Here is a 14,863-nt window from a genome sequence, read left to right as displayed (position 1 = left end):
TTGTTATTTTAACTGTGTGCTTAGGGTCATTGTCTTGTTGGAAGGTGAACCTTTGGCCAAGTCTGAGATACAGAGCACTCTGGAAGAGGTTTTCATCCAGGATCTCTCTGTACTTGGCCGCATTCATGTTTCCATCAATGACAACCAGTCGTCTTGTCCCTGCAGCTGAAAAACACCCCCATAGCATGATGCGGCCACCACCATGTGTCACTGTTGGGATTGTATTGGGCAGGTGATGAGCAGTGACTGGTTTTCTCCACACATACCGCTTAGAATTATCACCAAAAAGGTCTATCTTTGTCTCATCAGACCAGAGAATCTTATTTCTCATAGTCTGGGAGTCCTTCATGTGTTTTTTTAGCAAACTATAAAGGCCTGACTGGTGGAGGGCTGCAGTGATAGTTGACTTTGTGGAACTTTCTTCCATCTCCCTACTGCATCTCTAGAGCTCAGCTACAGTGATCTTGGGGTTCTTCTTTACCTCTCTCATCAAGGCTCTTCTCCCACGATTGCTCAGTTTGGCTGGATGGCCAGGTCTAGGAATACTTCTGGTGGTCCGAAACATACTCCATTTAAGGATTATGGAGGCCTCTGTCCTCTTAAGAACCTTGAGTACTGCAGAAATTCTGTTGTAAATCTGTGCCTTGCCACAATTCTGTCTCTGAGCTCCTTGGCCAGTTCCTTTGACCTCATGATTCTCATTTGGTATGACATGCACTGTGAGCTGTGAGGTCTTATATAGACAGGTGTGTGCCTTTCCAAATCAAGTCCTATCAGTTTAATTAAACACAGCTGGACTCCAATGAATGAGTAGAACCATCTCAAGGAGGATCACAAGGAAATGGACAACATCTGACTTAAATATGAGTGTCTGAGCAAATGGTCTGAATACTTATTACCATGTGATATTTCAGTTTTTCTATTCTAATACATTTGCAAAAATTTCGATGGGGTGCAGAGTGTACATTAATGTGAAAAAATAAACTTTTTTGAATCTACCAAATGGCTGCAATGAAACAAAGAGTGAAAATTTTAAAGGGGTCTGAATACTCTCCGTTCCCACTGTACCTTACTCTGATATATGTGTCATTTTAAACAAACTGGTATCTGGAAGTACGCTTTGTATACTCTATTATACCATTGTATTTACCCTTCTGAACTATTTTATTATTTACCATTAAGCCTTTATTTATCAAATATTAGACTTGTATCTTGATTTTATTACCCTAAGCTATGTTCACCAGCTTTGATTATCTTGTGTCTTACTTTTTTTTTAAACGATTTGTTCAATTAAAGCTACTTTTATACATTGATCATATACAGTGCCTTGTGAAAGTATTCGGCTCCCTGGAACTTTTCAACCTTTTCCCACATATCATGCTTCAAACATAAAGATAACAAATATACATTTTTGGTGAAGAATCAACAACAAGTGGAACACAATTGTGAAGTTGAATTAAATTTATTGGTTATTTTCAATTTTTGTGGAAATTCAAAAACTGAAAAGTGGGGCGTGCAATATTATTCGGCTGCTTTAACTTAATACTTTGTTGCCCCACCTTTTGCTGCGATTACAGCTGCACGTTGCTTGGGGTATGTCTCTATCAGTTTTGTACATCGAGAGACTGAAATTCTTGCCCATTCTTCCTTGGCAAACAGCTCGAGCTCAGTGAGGTTTGATGGAGATCGTTTGTGAACAGCAGTTTTCAGCTCTTTCCACAGATGCTCGCTTGGATTGAGGTCTAGACTTTGACTTGGCCATTCTAACACCTGGATACGCTTATTTGTGAACCATTCCATTGTAGATTTTTGCTTTATGTCTGGGATCATTGTCTTGTTGGAAGACAAATCTCTGTCCCAGTCTCAGGTCTTTTGCAGACTCAAACAGGTTTTCTTCAAGAATTGTCCTGTATTTGGCTCCATCCATCTTCCCATCAATTTTAACCATCTTCCCCATCTCTGCTGAAGAAAAGCAGGCCCAATACATGATGCTGCCACCACCATGTTTGACAGTGGGAATGGTGAATTCAGGGTGATGAGCTGTGTTGTGTTTACGCCAAACATATCATTTGGCATTGTTGCCAAAAAGTTCGATTTTGGTTTCATCTGCCCAGAGACCCTTCTTCCACGTTTGGTGTGTCTCATAGGTGGCTTGTTGCAAACTTTAAACTACACTTTTTATGGATAACTTTGAGAAATGGCTTTCTTCTTGCCACTCTTCCATAAAGGCCAGATTTGTGCAGTGTACGACTGATTGTTGTCTTATGGACAGACTGTCCAATCTCAGCTGTAGATCTCTGCAGTTTATCCAGAGTGATCATGGGCCTCTTGGCTGCATCTCTGATCAGTCTTCTCCATGTTTGAGATGAAAGTTTAGCGGGACGGCCGGGTCTTGGTAGATTTGCAGTGGTATGATACTCCTTCCATTTCAATATGATCGCTTGCACAGTGCTCCTTGGGATGTTTAAAGTTTTGGAAATCATTTTGTATCCAAATCTGGCTTTAAACTTCTCCACAACAGTATCACGGACCTGCCTGCTGTGTTCCTTGGTCTTCACGATGCTCTCTGTGCTTCAAACAGAATCCTGAGACTATCACAGAGCAGGTGCATTTATACGGAGACCTGATTACACACAGGTGGATTATATTTATCATCATTAGGCATTTAGGACAACATTGAATCATTCAGAGATCCACAATGAACTTCTGGAGTGAGTTTGCTGCACTGAAAGTAAAGGGGCCGAATAATATTGCACGCCCCACTTTTCCGTTTTTTTAATCTCCCAAAAAATTTAAAATAAACAATACATTTCATTCAACTTCACAACTGTGTTCCACTTGTTGATTCTTCACCAAAAATTTACATTTGGTATCTTTATGTTTGAAGCATGATATGTGGACAAAGGTTGAAAAGTTCCAGGGAGCTGAATACTTTCGCAAGGCACTGTAGCTGGCTTGCACTTATTACTTATAGGTTTTTCTTCTATCTATATGTGGTAATTGACCTATCTACTCTGTGTTCAATATACTTATGCAGGTTTACTAATAATATATCCAGTCTACTGTATATTGTGAAATCTGGTGATGAATCCACCTTTAATAGGCGGGATCTGTAGTTCCCAGAATTGTGTACTACATTTGTGAATCTAAAACTATTAATCCCAGCACGTTCCACTTTTCTTATGTAAAAGACATCAAAGTCATAGGACAGGGAAACTGATTAATGCACACTAAGAAACAAATATTCAGAATGTAGTTTACGGTCACAGATTCTTGTACACGTGCATTGGACAGAGAACTATAGCATGCGTACTAAAAGTGAAATGAGGGGAATGAACATTCACCTATGTGTGGAAATGGGATGTGTCACCAGAGCCCCAGGGCATAGTTTCATAGACATGAAGAGATGTATGACAAATGCATAGAAGACTATTTATGGGTGTTAAAGCATCATCGATTCAAACAGAAACTATATTAGTAAGTTTAAAGGAAATCTGTCTCATTCAGAGAAACTATTTACCGTACAGTAGTAATCTGCAGGTAAATATAGTATAAGGGATACATTGATGGCCTACTGGTGCAGCAGCTGCAGGGAGAAAATGAAGTTATATTCTCCCTGCAGCTGCTCATTTTCAGTCGTCGGGGTGTAGCAGGAAGCTTTAACAGTCACCATTTTACAGCGACTTCACTTAAATCACTCCCATGGTACACTGATTGGCAGCCTTTTCTTCAGCATGTGTGTGCTGAGATGGCTTTCAATCAGTGTGCTAGGGAGTGACTACAGCATTCTCAATATATGGTGAGTGGTGATTGTAGCCACCGTGCCAATGAGTGGAAATGAGTGGCTTCTGACATCATCGCCAGCTGACGCAAATCTCGCGCATGCGCACCACTCATTTCAGCAGCATCGTGGTGTCTCTGAAACTAGGTGTCACGGGTGTGTCAGGTGTGACCAACATTCATCCTGGATCCAGCTGTAGAAGGTCTTTGCGATTAGCTCAAATGCCTTCTTGATTTTTGCATCTCTGTTATAGAGAGATATTCTTCTCCCTCTAGGATCCAACAGTTACCTCTACCTTCTACTGCTATTTACACACCTGTGCGGTAGGTTTAAATACATTCAATTGCTGCAGCATGATGCTGGTGTTAGCTCATACTTATTATTTACTTGCCTCTATCTAGTTGGAAGTATTAATAGTCGGTTAGTTCCTTCTCAGAGGATTTTTGGAGGATTGCTGGCATGACATCTTGGTTGTCATCTCAAGCTAGTGTTCCCCTCATTCTTCTACTCTCTCTGTCTTTAGTCATAGTGGGGACTGACTGGTGAACACCCCATAACCTCCCTAATCAGGGCTTATCGCTAGAGTCAGGCAGGGATTAGGATCCTGCTCGGCAATAGGTGCATAACCTATATAGGGATGGTTAGGTCAGACAGGGTGATATGCCCGCACGCGCCTCTGAGACCCTTTTATATGTTGTTCAGTTCATGTCAGGACCTTGCACGCGGGCCAATTCAAAGCTGCCACATCACCAGAGCAGCTGACGACTGACCACCAATGAGACTTTGCCACATCACAAGCATGCTCGGTAGAGTGATTTCTGAAATTAGTCTCCAGAGCATTCTCTAGTCGTTGCCTACCGCTGGTTACCATAGGCTTGTCTGAAGAGCCAGCAGCAACCAGACGAACAGTACGAGCCTGAGCAAGATGCTGAGACCGACGTCTATGCTCAGCAGCACCCGCAGCAGCCAAAGAAGAATGGGAAACCACAGATGCAGGCGAGGCTTGGGATCTATCCTGTGCAGTGGGAGAATCCCGGCACCTAACAATGACTTTTGGATTTTCATTGGCTGTAAGCCATAATCATCAACATTAACAGAAATAAACACTTGAAATAGATCACACTGTTTGTAATGACTCTATATAATATATGAGTTTCACTTTTTGTATTGAAGATCTGAAATAAATTAACTGTTTGATGACATTCTAATTTAGTGAGAAGCACTTGTATATTTACATTAGACACATCATTCTTAATAGGTGATGGTCAAAACTCACCTCCTCCCACTCCCTGCACAATGAGCTTTGCAGAGATCCCAGGGTAAAGCTCTCCCACAGAAGTAATTGAACATCTCTAGTCTATTGCTTCTGATCGTGTATGTAATTGCTGTAATGCATATCTCTGAATGTTAAAGTAAGGTTAGCAGAAGCTCCAGGCAAAATGGTCGCCCCCATAATTATGCACAGAAAAATAAAAAATTACAATGAAAAATAATAGATTACAAACAAAATCTGTTTGAATAATTGTTTTCAATTATTTCAAAATAATATAGATACATTCCAATTAATGAGAGGATTCAGTAATATCTAGCCATAAACATGTAAAATTTGTCGACCGAAACCAATTCTGATCTTCTTTATTTACATTTAATTTGTTAATTGTAATCACATTTATGACACAATTATCTAATTAGCAGTTGATTAGATATTGTAAGTGATATGTTTTCTTAACTTCCGCTACATTTAGTGGTTTCTAATCATGGGCTACTAAATTTGTATATAGGGCGTTTGGTCAAATCTACAACAACATGGCCATTTGACTGACAGGCTCTTTTATACAAATGACTGGAGGTGTGAAAACCTGTCACAAGAACTGGATGGACATTTTTAGCCTTACAATTTGGCACATTTGCTCTCATTTACAAATGCTAGCTGGATCATAAGGAATAGGAAAACGTGGAAGACAAATAATTACCTTGTGCAGCTTTAGGAATGATCATTTTTATGTTTCTATTATTTTGATTTAATAGTTTTCTTATTTTTAAACGCATTAAACACAACTGAAATTGAGACATGCAAATAGGCCTTACAAACAAGCATTTTCAATAAAGCATAAAATATTTGCACTCATGATTTCAGGTGTTCAATTTTAATTGTCTTCAATAAAAAAAAATGTTCAAGTAATATATGAATTTATTGAAACAAAGTGATATGAAGAAAATATTGTACAAGTGTTGGAGCAGTCTATACAGTTGAATCCAATCTCAATTGCATGAAAAATTGTTATGTATATGGCCATGTGGACGCTTCAGATCTACAGACAAGTTAATCCTTTGTAGCCAGTAGATTCAATTTGACAAAAGGGCAAAGTAAAAGAACTTTAGAATGTGTCAAACATAACTGTCGTTTTTGACAACTCTTGACAACAGCTCAAATAACCCTTAGCAGTCCTAAAAATGAAAATCAGGAATAAGTGTATATAGGTTTAAGTGGCAGAATTTCTTAAATAATTTCCATAAACAGGGTAGTGAAAAATAAATGAAGCTAATGTTATCAGCTTCACATATGATGGTAGATGTACTTCTTCACGAATTATGTTGAGCGTTCTCAATTATTAGCTGCACCTTTTACAGAAGTGATAGTTGTGCTTTCTTGAGAGAAACTTCAACTGTGCCTCAAGAGTAAATGGCTTCCCCTGCTTCCTACTTGCCTGGGCAAACACAGGGACATTTGAAAGGCGAAGGGCAGCGTGACCTATATGGTAAAAAATCACATCTACCTGGTTTCTCCTGTTTAGTTCTAGTCTGGGGTAAAACAGGGCCAAAGGTTTGAAGATTAAAATGTAAACACCAAAATCTATTATAATTACAAGAGTGTTTCAAATTATTTCCTTAAACTATGGCATAATTTACCTCTAGTCAAGGTCTCTATTGGTGCTGAAAGAGGAAACTGCTTGACCTCTGTGCGACCTCTGATCCTTAGGGTCAGAGCCCATGGAATGCACAGATGTCATGGTTCATAAGTAAGGACTGAAAAGCTACGAATTCCCAGGCAGAGAGGCGCCAGTGTGTGGATGGATCTAACATGTACACCTTCTCCACCCCCCATACTAGGATGTTCTGTTCCCCACACATGTTCTACATTCCTGTCTAACATGTATGTGCCCATCCCACCGCAGGACCCACTGCGTAGACTCACCTCTTGTTTCCTAGAAAATGAATGAATCTATCATTTCAACCACAAATATTTTTTTTTTATTCTGAACTATACTATTTTTCTTTTTTTTTTTTTACATTTTGTTTTTTCTCATGACACATTCCACGGCTTCTGAAAAACTTCAGGTTTTCCTAACAATCCTAAAAGGGTAGAGTCAGGACTTTAATATCTAATGTTATGCGAATGGTGTATGGAATTTATTATTTACGCACACAAAAAAAAAACTAATTTGCAAATGTTAAACCAAATACTTAAATAACAAAAGACTTTATAAAATGTTTTTTTTTTCTTACATTAAAGTAATAATTTCAGTCACTATTTGTAAACAACAACTTCTAGGTAAATGGAATAGATTGTAAAAAAAAAAATTAAAACTGTTCAAAACAACATTTTTATTGTTATCAAAGGGCTACATGGCTTCCTTCTTGTTTAGCTGTTAATTATCAGGTTTATGACATAATAAATCGCTGTTAATGTAAGCATTTCACTAAGTCCAAAGAGATTAAGGCAACAAGTGAGTAATATAATACCTAAACTATATGCGGGAGCAGCTTCTCTATTGATCTGACTGCGTAATCAAGGGTTATAGAACCAAGCATTGCTCTGTTCATGGAGACAAACATGCTGTATGAGATGGAGGGAAGGGCTAGGTGGAGGAAGGGGGGTTCACAGTCAGTAGGATTCACAAAACAACTGCGCGCTAATCATTTCTAAGACGTCACCTACACGCTGAACACTGTCCTGTTCCAGTATGATCACTTTACGCAGGATCGTCATGTCAGCTACAGTCTTAATAAGAAGTAGTTGTGTAGTTATGGGGGGTGAAAAGCACACGGGCTCTGGTGCCTGGGGTGGTCCAAAATCCTCTTTCCCATACATTAAAACATTATTGCAGGGGTGGGATGGTGGTTTATGACAATTGCACATCTAAGTAAAAATGTACCCGCAGCTATCACGCTATACAAATAAAATACGTTTTCAGGATTATGGGTTATTTGCCGATAACTCCCGGAAATTGTAGAAAATAGAAAAAAAAGAAAGAGCTATTGGCAGAAAGTCCCATGCAGGGTCTCGTTACCTAAAGTCCCCGTAACTTAGTCATCATTATTATTGCAGGGGAGTGAAAAAAAAATCAGAAGAAAAGTATATTTTTTTTCTACAGGAAACTCTGACATGTCCTCACTTTTATAAGGTGTGTCACTTAGACTGAGGACTATACACAGCACAGCAAGTGACAGGGGGGAAATGGTCTCCACGCAAAATAGTATCAAAGGTAAAGTCTTTTCATTGCAGGACAATATCCAGAATTATTACAACATGTCTATGAATATCTATTGACGACATTTACGAACTTTTCAAAAACTATAGCATTAAGTCTTTGAGTGATTAGCTAAGATAGAATATCAGAGGTCTCCTTTCCCAGTAGTTGTAGTTGAGTGGCAGTGCACCCTAAACCTTTCATACTTCAGGTCATGTATCGCAGAGGAATGTGCTGTCAAGTCTTGTAGCCACTGCCGGTCAACTGAGGTCAGAGGTTAAACAGAATGTTGGAGTTGCATACTCCTTTCAAACTGAGCCCTGTCTGATCAAAGGATCCCCAAATTAGTTTGGCTTTCAATCACTATAATTGTCAGCCTGGTTTGGAGCAGGAGAAGCATTCCTTGAAATTCTGTTTCCAATCTTTGGGCATTTTAAAGGGGAGTGCATAGCTAGTGCATGCTATTAACCTTGAGAGTCTGATGTAATGGTGAAGCTTCTCTCATCACTTTAAAGAACATCTTAATGAAAGTTACCCTTCCAAATTTAAATCCATTGACTAAAACATCTTGGCCCAAAGACAAGCAACACATAATGTGGATTTTCATTGCTCTGTCTATAAAAAGTACCTTTTATTAATGAATACTCACCATAGAACAAAGCAACCTATTCAAAGACAACTGAATTCTTTAATCTACCATAGAAAAATATTTAGAATTGAGAGTCCTCAGTGGTTGATACCTTTTAATGGCCAACTGAAAAGATGGTAACAAATTGCAAGCTTTCGAGACTACACAGGTCTCTTCATCAGGCATAGACTAGTGCCAATTATGAAGAATCACATATTTATACCAGGCTAACTGGCTAACACGGTACAAAGATATATATATATATATATATATATATATATATATATATCTTAATCTATCATACGCATGTTAACTTTTAGAGAGCGCTGTATTCCATTTTAATTGTTTTTTTTTTTCATTATGCATTTTTGTGCTGTTACAACAAATAACACAATGAAAAATGATGAGCCTTGTATTTGAGAAGCCTGTAACTATAAACATCTACCGCAAACAGGCGTGACTTTACATCTATTTTAATGGTGAGTTTCCACAAATGGATTCACAAATAAGTGCAGTGGACGGCAGTGACACAGGAGTTCTAAAATGGAAAGTGCTGCGGAATATGTTGGCGCTATAGAAATAACAATTATTATAGTTGTGCCGCACTATCAGCAGCAGGTGCCAGCTGTAATAAAAAAAAAAACTAATATCTCCATTATGGCAATTTTAATTTGTTAGATGTTGTAATCAATAGCTACTGTAACATCTAAGTGGTTAAATAATTGAAAAAAAAAACCTCCCTGTATCTACCCTATCAGTGTCCTGCAATGAAATAACAGAGCGCTAATTTTATATGACAATCAGGGCCTAAAAAGAGAGCTCCAAAACTGTTGGGGTTATAAAGTTTGCCTGTCAGATTATGAAAGAGGATGTTCTGCAGCCATTCTGAGTGATTGTAGAATGCCAAATATTGACAGTGTGGATTGTGCATATGATTGCATGTACGGTATGTGACTTGCATACTTGCGGTATAGTGACGACTAGACTATCCTTCACTGGAATATTGAGAAGCAAGGGAAAGTCTAGTTGGCATTGCACACTGTCCTGATTCGTCACTCTGCAGTCATGAAGTGACTGAAAATTGTTCTTCTTAAACTGGACAACTTCTGTAAAGACAGACAATATTACTGTGGCATGCTAAGTATACCAACGCATTATTTATTTATTTATTTATTTTACTCACCTATATAGCACCATTAATTCCACAGACATTATTGATTAACAAAATTGCAAAGTAAATTCCTTTGCTGGAAAAAAACATAAAATAAAGTCTTTTAAAGATTATTGAAAATATAACTTCACATTGAGAGAAACTTGCACAAGAAGCATTTTTTTATATACCGGTAATTTAAAACAAAATGTAACATTTGTGGTATTGTTGCAGTAATAACCATATGTGTAATAGAGACCACAAAATTAAAACTTCGATTAAAAAAATGCATTCCCCCCCCCCTCAATTAAAAAGTATAATCATTAATATATATCCGAAGTGGGTTGAATAAAAAAAAATGACTTATTCAGGGAAAAGGTTGTAAATATAAATATATATATATATATATATATATATATATATATATATATATATATATATACATTTTTGATAATGCTGTGATTGTAGCAACTAAACACTACAGGTAACTATTCATGCCACTAATTGAGCAATGCAAAAATTAAGATGCAAAAAAAAGTTGTTTTTGCTTCTATTACCCTCTGCAAGGATTTAATAAAGGTTATATGTTGGCAAAATAGTGCTATTAAAAAAAATACTTATTAAAAAAGCCATCATACAATTGCAAAAAAAAAACCAGAAAAATAAAAAAATAAAACACGTTATTTCTCTTTGAATGTGGCGAAGAAAAAAATTCCTGCAGTCCTTCATGCCAAAAGAAGATGGGTCCCTAAGGGGTTAAATTTGTCACGCAGTGAGCGGTTACATTAATTTACAATACAGAGACCACTCCCCTTGAAACAGGAAAGACTGGCGGCATATTCGAGATACATAACAATGTTATGTAAGAGGGAAAGCCGGGTCAAGTTGCGAAACGGGTGACATCTTGTGGTGTAGTTTAAGTTAAGTTCTCTGGTGGAGCTGCTCCTTTAGCTCATGGAGAAGAAAGATGTCAGAGAATTTGAGGCCCAAGAGGAATATGCACTAAGATATCTGCAGAGTGAAAGAGGCCTTTGTTTCTGGGTGTGTGTTTAAGGCTGGAGCGATAGATCTGGAGGGATACCCAGGGATATCAGCTCCCTGATGAATTAATTACGTTCCCACAAACTTGCAATCTCTGGCTTGTTTGATTAACTCCCAGTTGCCATGGTAATGGAAGGGGGCCTTCTGGCCGGCATGACCCATGACCCCATTGAAAGGCAAGGAGGGACAGGATCCTATAGATTTGACCCACCTATTTCAGGGCTCCTAGCCTGGGGCAGGGAAATATCTCTTAGAGGTGAAGGGCTACTTAAATTGTATTTATTTTAAACATTTTCGTCAGGAAATAACCACACATCCCATTTCCGTGTGTGCCCTGGGTGACCTTCAACTCTGCTATGTATGGAAGGGAGACTGCATATTTAGAAGAGGAGAAAAAAAAGTTTAAACTCATAGCGTGATTTATTGGGACAACACAGACAGGATGCCATGTTTAATCTCACAATGTCAAGTACATTGGGGTACTTCACTAGAAACGCGTGACACACACAGTATTATTTTATATATATATAGATAGGTGTGAGTTTATATATAGAAATATATGTGTGTGTATATATACATATATATGTGTGTGTGTGCATTTGTTTATATGTGTATGGAAATATATATATTCATGTGTGCCCATGTATACATACAGTATATATATGTGTCTGAAAAAAATATCTATATGTATGCATGTGTATATATATATATGTGTGTGTGTGTATATATATATATATAATATATATACAGTATATATATATATACACACTCACACATATATGTCTGCATGTATATATAGATATGTGCATGCGTGTGTGTGTGCGTGCATGCGTGCGTGTGTGTGTGTAGAATGTGAGTCTGCAAGGGCAGGACCCTCTCCCCTCTGTCATTATTAGTTTGTTCTCCATAGTTTATATTTGTATCTTGTATGTAACCCCTCTCATGTGCAGCACTATGGGATCAATGGTGCTCTAAAAATTTAAATGGGACAGGAAAACTTTTAGTTTTCTTTTATATTTACAGATTTTTTTACAAGAACAAAACAAGCAAGAACAGGTAGTTAGAAATATTCACCTATTTCATGGAATTATCATGTAAATGATAAAGCCACAATCTAAAACACCCACGCCAATTCAAGATAAAAACATGTCTGGAAAACCACTCTAAAAGTAGCTAAGTGATTTACTTAACTTCCAGCCAATGTGCAGAAGGTGAAAACTGCAGGACATTTAGACATAAACAAATGGTATAGATCAAATAGGATCCTGCAGATGGAGGAAACCAGACAACCGGATTTCCATCTGCTGTTAATTCTGGTTTAAATATTGCTGGTGGAAGTAAAATGCTTGGGAAGACGCACCTCTGCTCTGAGCGCTGTTGTTTGAACACAAACCAATTAGCATCTAGTACACAAGAAGCCAGATCTTATTTCCAGGCCGTTGAGGAAGAGGAAGCTTTGGTGTAGATTTTATTGAGCTAGTCTCACAGAAAGCTATAAAGGATGGGAGCAGGAAGCCTGCAGGATACAGTCATCCTTTTTTATTCACAAAGCTGGGATCAGATGTCAAACCACACACTGCAATCTGTTACAGGGAATACCATGAGGGCGGCATGCAGGGGAGCTTAGTCCCCTGGAGACTGCCTCACAGAATGCCAGAAATGTGCTGCCAGGAATCCATCTCAGAGCTGGTCACATGAGGTTTTATTAGGCTACTTTAGGGTCTGTACAAACAGTGCACTTTCATAAATTGTAATCTTTTTCGGATTCTTTCTTATTCTTTGTAGAACAGCTGTTCTTCAGACCTTGACATCAACTTTTGAGGACACTACAAGGAAAGCCAACACTACTACAATCACATAATAATAGGATCGTAAGCACTAAAAACAAAATGCATTGCTGCCCTCGTTAAGTAACATCAGGGAGGACTGTCAGAAAGAAAATAAAAAGGGGACATCGGAAGCCATGAGTGGGCTCGCACGCCAGATTAATAGCTTCACTAGAGAATCATAGTGATGAACAATATTGTATTTTGATATCTGGTATTTACTAACATGATATGTTACAATGATCATAATTAGTGCTTGTTGAATAACCCGACAACCATAAACACATTGTGGAGCCTTACGTCAATAAAGCCGAATTAATAATATTACACAGAAAAGTTATTCAACTTTCTAATACACTTTGGCCGAATGCATGAAAACAGTTTGCTGTTTTTTCCTTTATCCTACCTCTGTGGAGTTACAATACCGTGTTTCCTAGATGGGTTTCCCCACAAAGTACATATTAATCAATAAATCTTGGGATACTAATAATTTCCACAATTGGATGTGTTTAACTAAAATGTCCCTGTGCTGAGATAATCTTATAAATGTTTCCCTGCTGTGTACTTTGTAATGGCCGTGTCTGACTGTACAGGAACATGGCAGTTTTATGGTTAAAATAGCTGTCCCAGCAAAATCATGTGCTCACCTAACCATAAATTAAAAAACACAGTGGCTGTCAGCTGCCATGGTGGATTTCTATTGCGCCAAAACCACTCCATCAGCTTTACCTCAACTTTCAGTGATACATTGTAACAAAGCTGCAGTTGTGTGAGCAGTATGTGGTCAGGACATGTTTGTAGACTATGAAAGTAGCCAAAAATGTTTCATTTACTGACATCAAGCGGATATTCTAAAAATGGTGAAAAATAAAGTAAAAAGTTGGACAACATTTCATTAAATCATTTTTTTTACTTGGAGATAGATTCTCAATAATGACATGTATAAATTGATCTAGCATTTACTATGCTGAGCAAAATCAATATTATTTTTAGACAGGTTTTAGGAAAAGGTTGATGCGACCCTGAAACTCGTAGACACTTGACCCAGGGCTGCCACTAGGAATTTCGGGGCCCCATATTGGCAAAATTTTCGGGACCACCTTGAGACTCCGCCCAGGCGCCACACCATCCCCACCTCCACCCCTCGAACTGTCCACAGTGAAAAGATTTTTAAAGCCGCCACCACGACAAGGTCGGGCCCTACCCTACTCTAACCTACTAAATATTTGTTAAACTATCCAATACAATTTAGGTATATTTTTATTTATTTTTCAATTTTTAAAATGACAAATATTACATACAGGGGACAAATACCTCGGTGCCATGATCAGACACCATATTACCACCACATAGTGACCAAATAATAGCACATACAAGGAACAAATACCGTCACACCATGGCTGGACAACATATTACCACCACATAGTGACTGAATACTACAATAGTGATCAGTAATAAAAAAACACAATACTAAGATCACCGTAAGGGTATGTGCACACGTTGCGGATTCTCTGCGGATCCGCAGCGTTTTTTGAGGTGCAGAAATGCTACAGATCCGCAATTGATTTACAGTACAATTTAAATCAATGAGAAAAAAAAATGCTGTGTACACTTTGCGGAAAATCCGCTGCGGAAACGCTGCGGTTTAAAAGAAGTAGCATGTCACTTCTTTTTTGGTGAATCAGCAGTGTTTTTGTACCAATTCCATTATAGAAAACCGCAGGGGTAAAAAACGCAGCAAATCCGCAAGAAAACCGCAGCAAAAATGCACACAAAACGCTGCGGAACCGCACAAAAAACGCGAGAAATCCGCAGGTGCGTTTTCTGCTAGGAGAGGCAGAATCCGCATCAGAAATTCCTAAGCCTAATTTGCAACGTGTGCACATAGCCTAAGTGCCATTATACACAGGAGATCTGTACTTAGTATGCAGTGTCTGTGTACAGGTAATACAGTGATCACCGGTG

General features: G+C 38.2%; 1 long non-coding RNA gene across 1 annotated transcript; it reads left to right on the top strand.

Annotated features, from left to right (window-relative positions):
* The first annotated feature begins 8,222 nt into the window (after positions 1-8,222).
* LOC138657728 (uncharacterized) lies at positions 8,223-13,135 on the top strand. The gene is made up of 3 exons (XR_011317158.1): positions 8,223-8,268; positions 12,096-12,128; positions 12,858-13,135. It is a non-coding gene; the product is annotated as an uncharacterized lncRNA (long non-coding RNA).
* The last annotated feature ends 1,728 nt before the right edge of the window (positions 13,136-14,863 follow it).

Source organism: Ranitomeya imitator, chromosome 1 (genome assembly GCF_032444005.1).
Source record: "Ranitomeya imitator isolate aRanImi1 chromosome 1, aRanImi1.pri, whole genome shotgun sequence".
In the NCBI taxonomy this organism is placed as follows: domain Eukaryota; kingdom Metazoa; phylum Chordata; class Amphibia; order Anura; family Dendrobatidae; genus Ranitomeya; species Ranitomeya imitator.
This window is presented reverse-complemented; position numbering and strand designations above follow the sequence as displayed.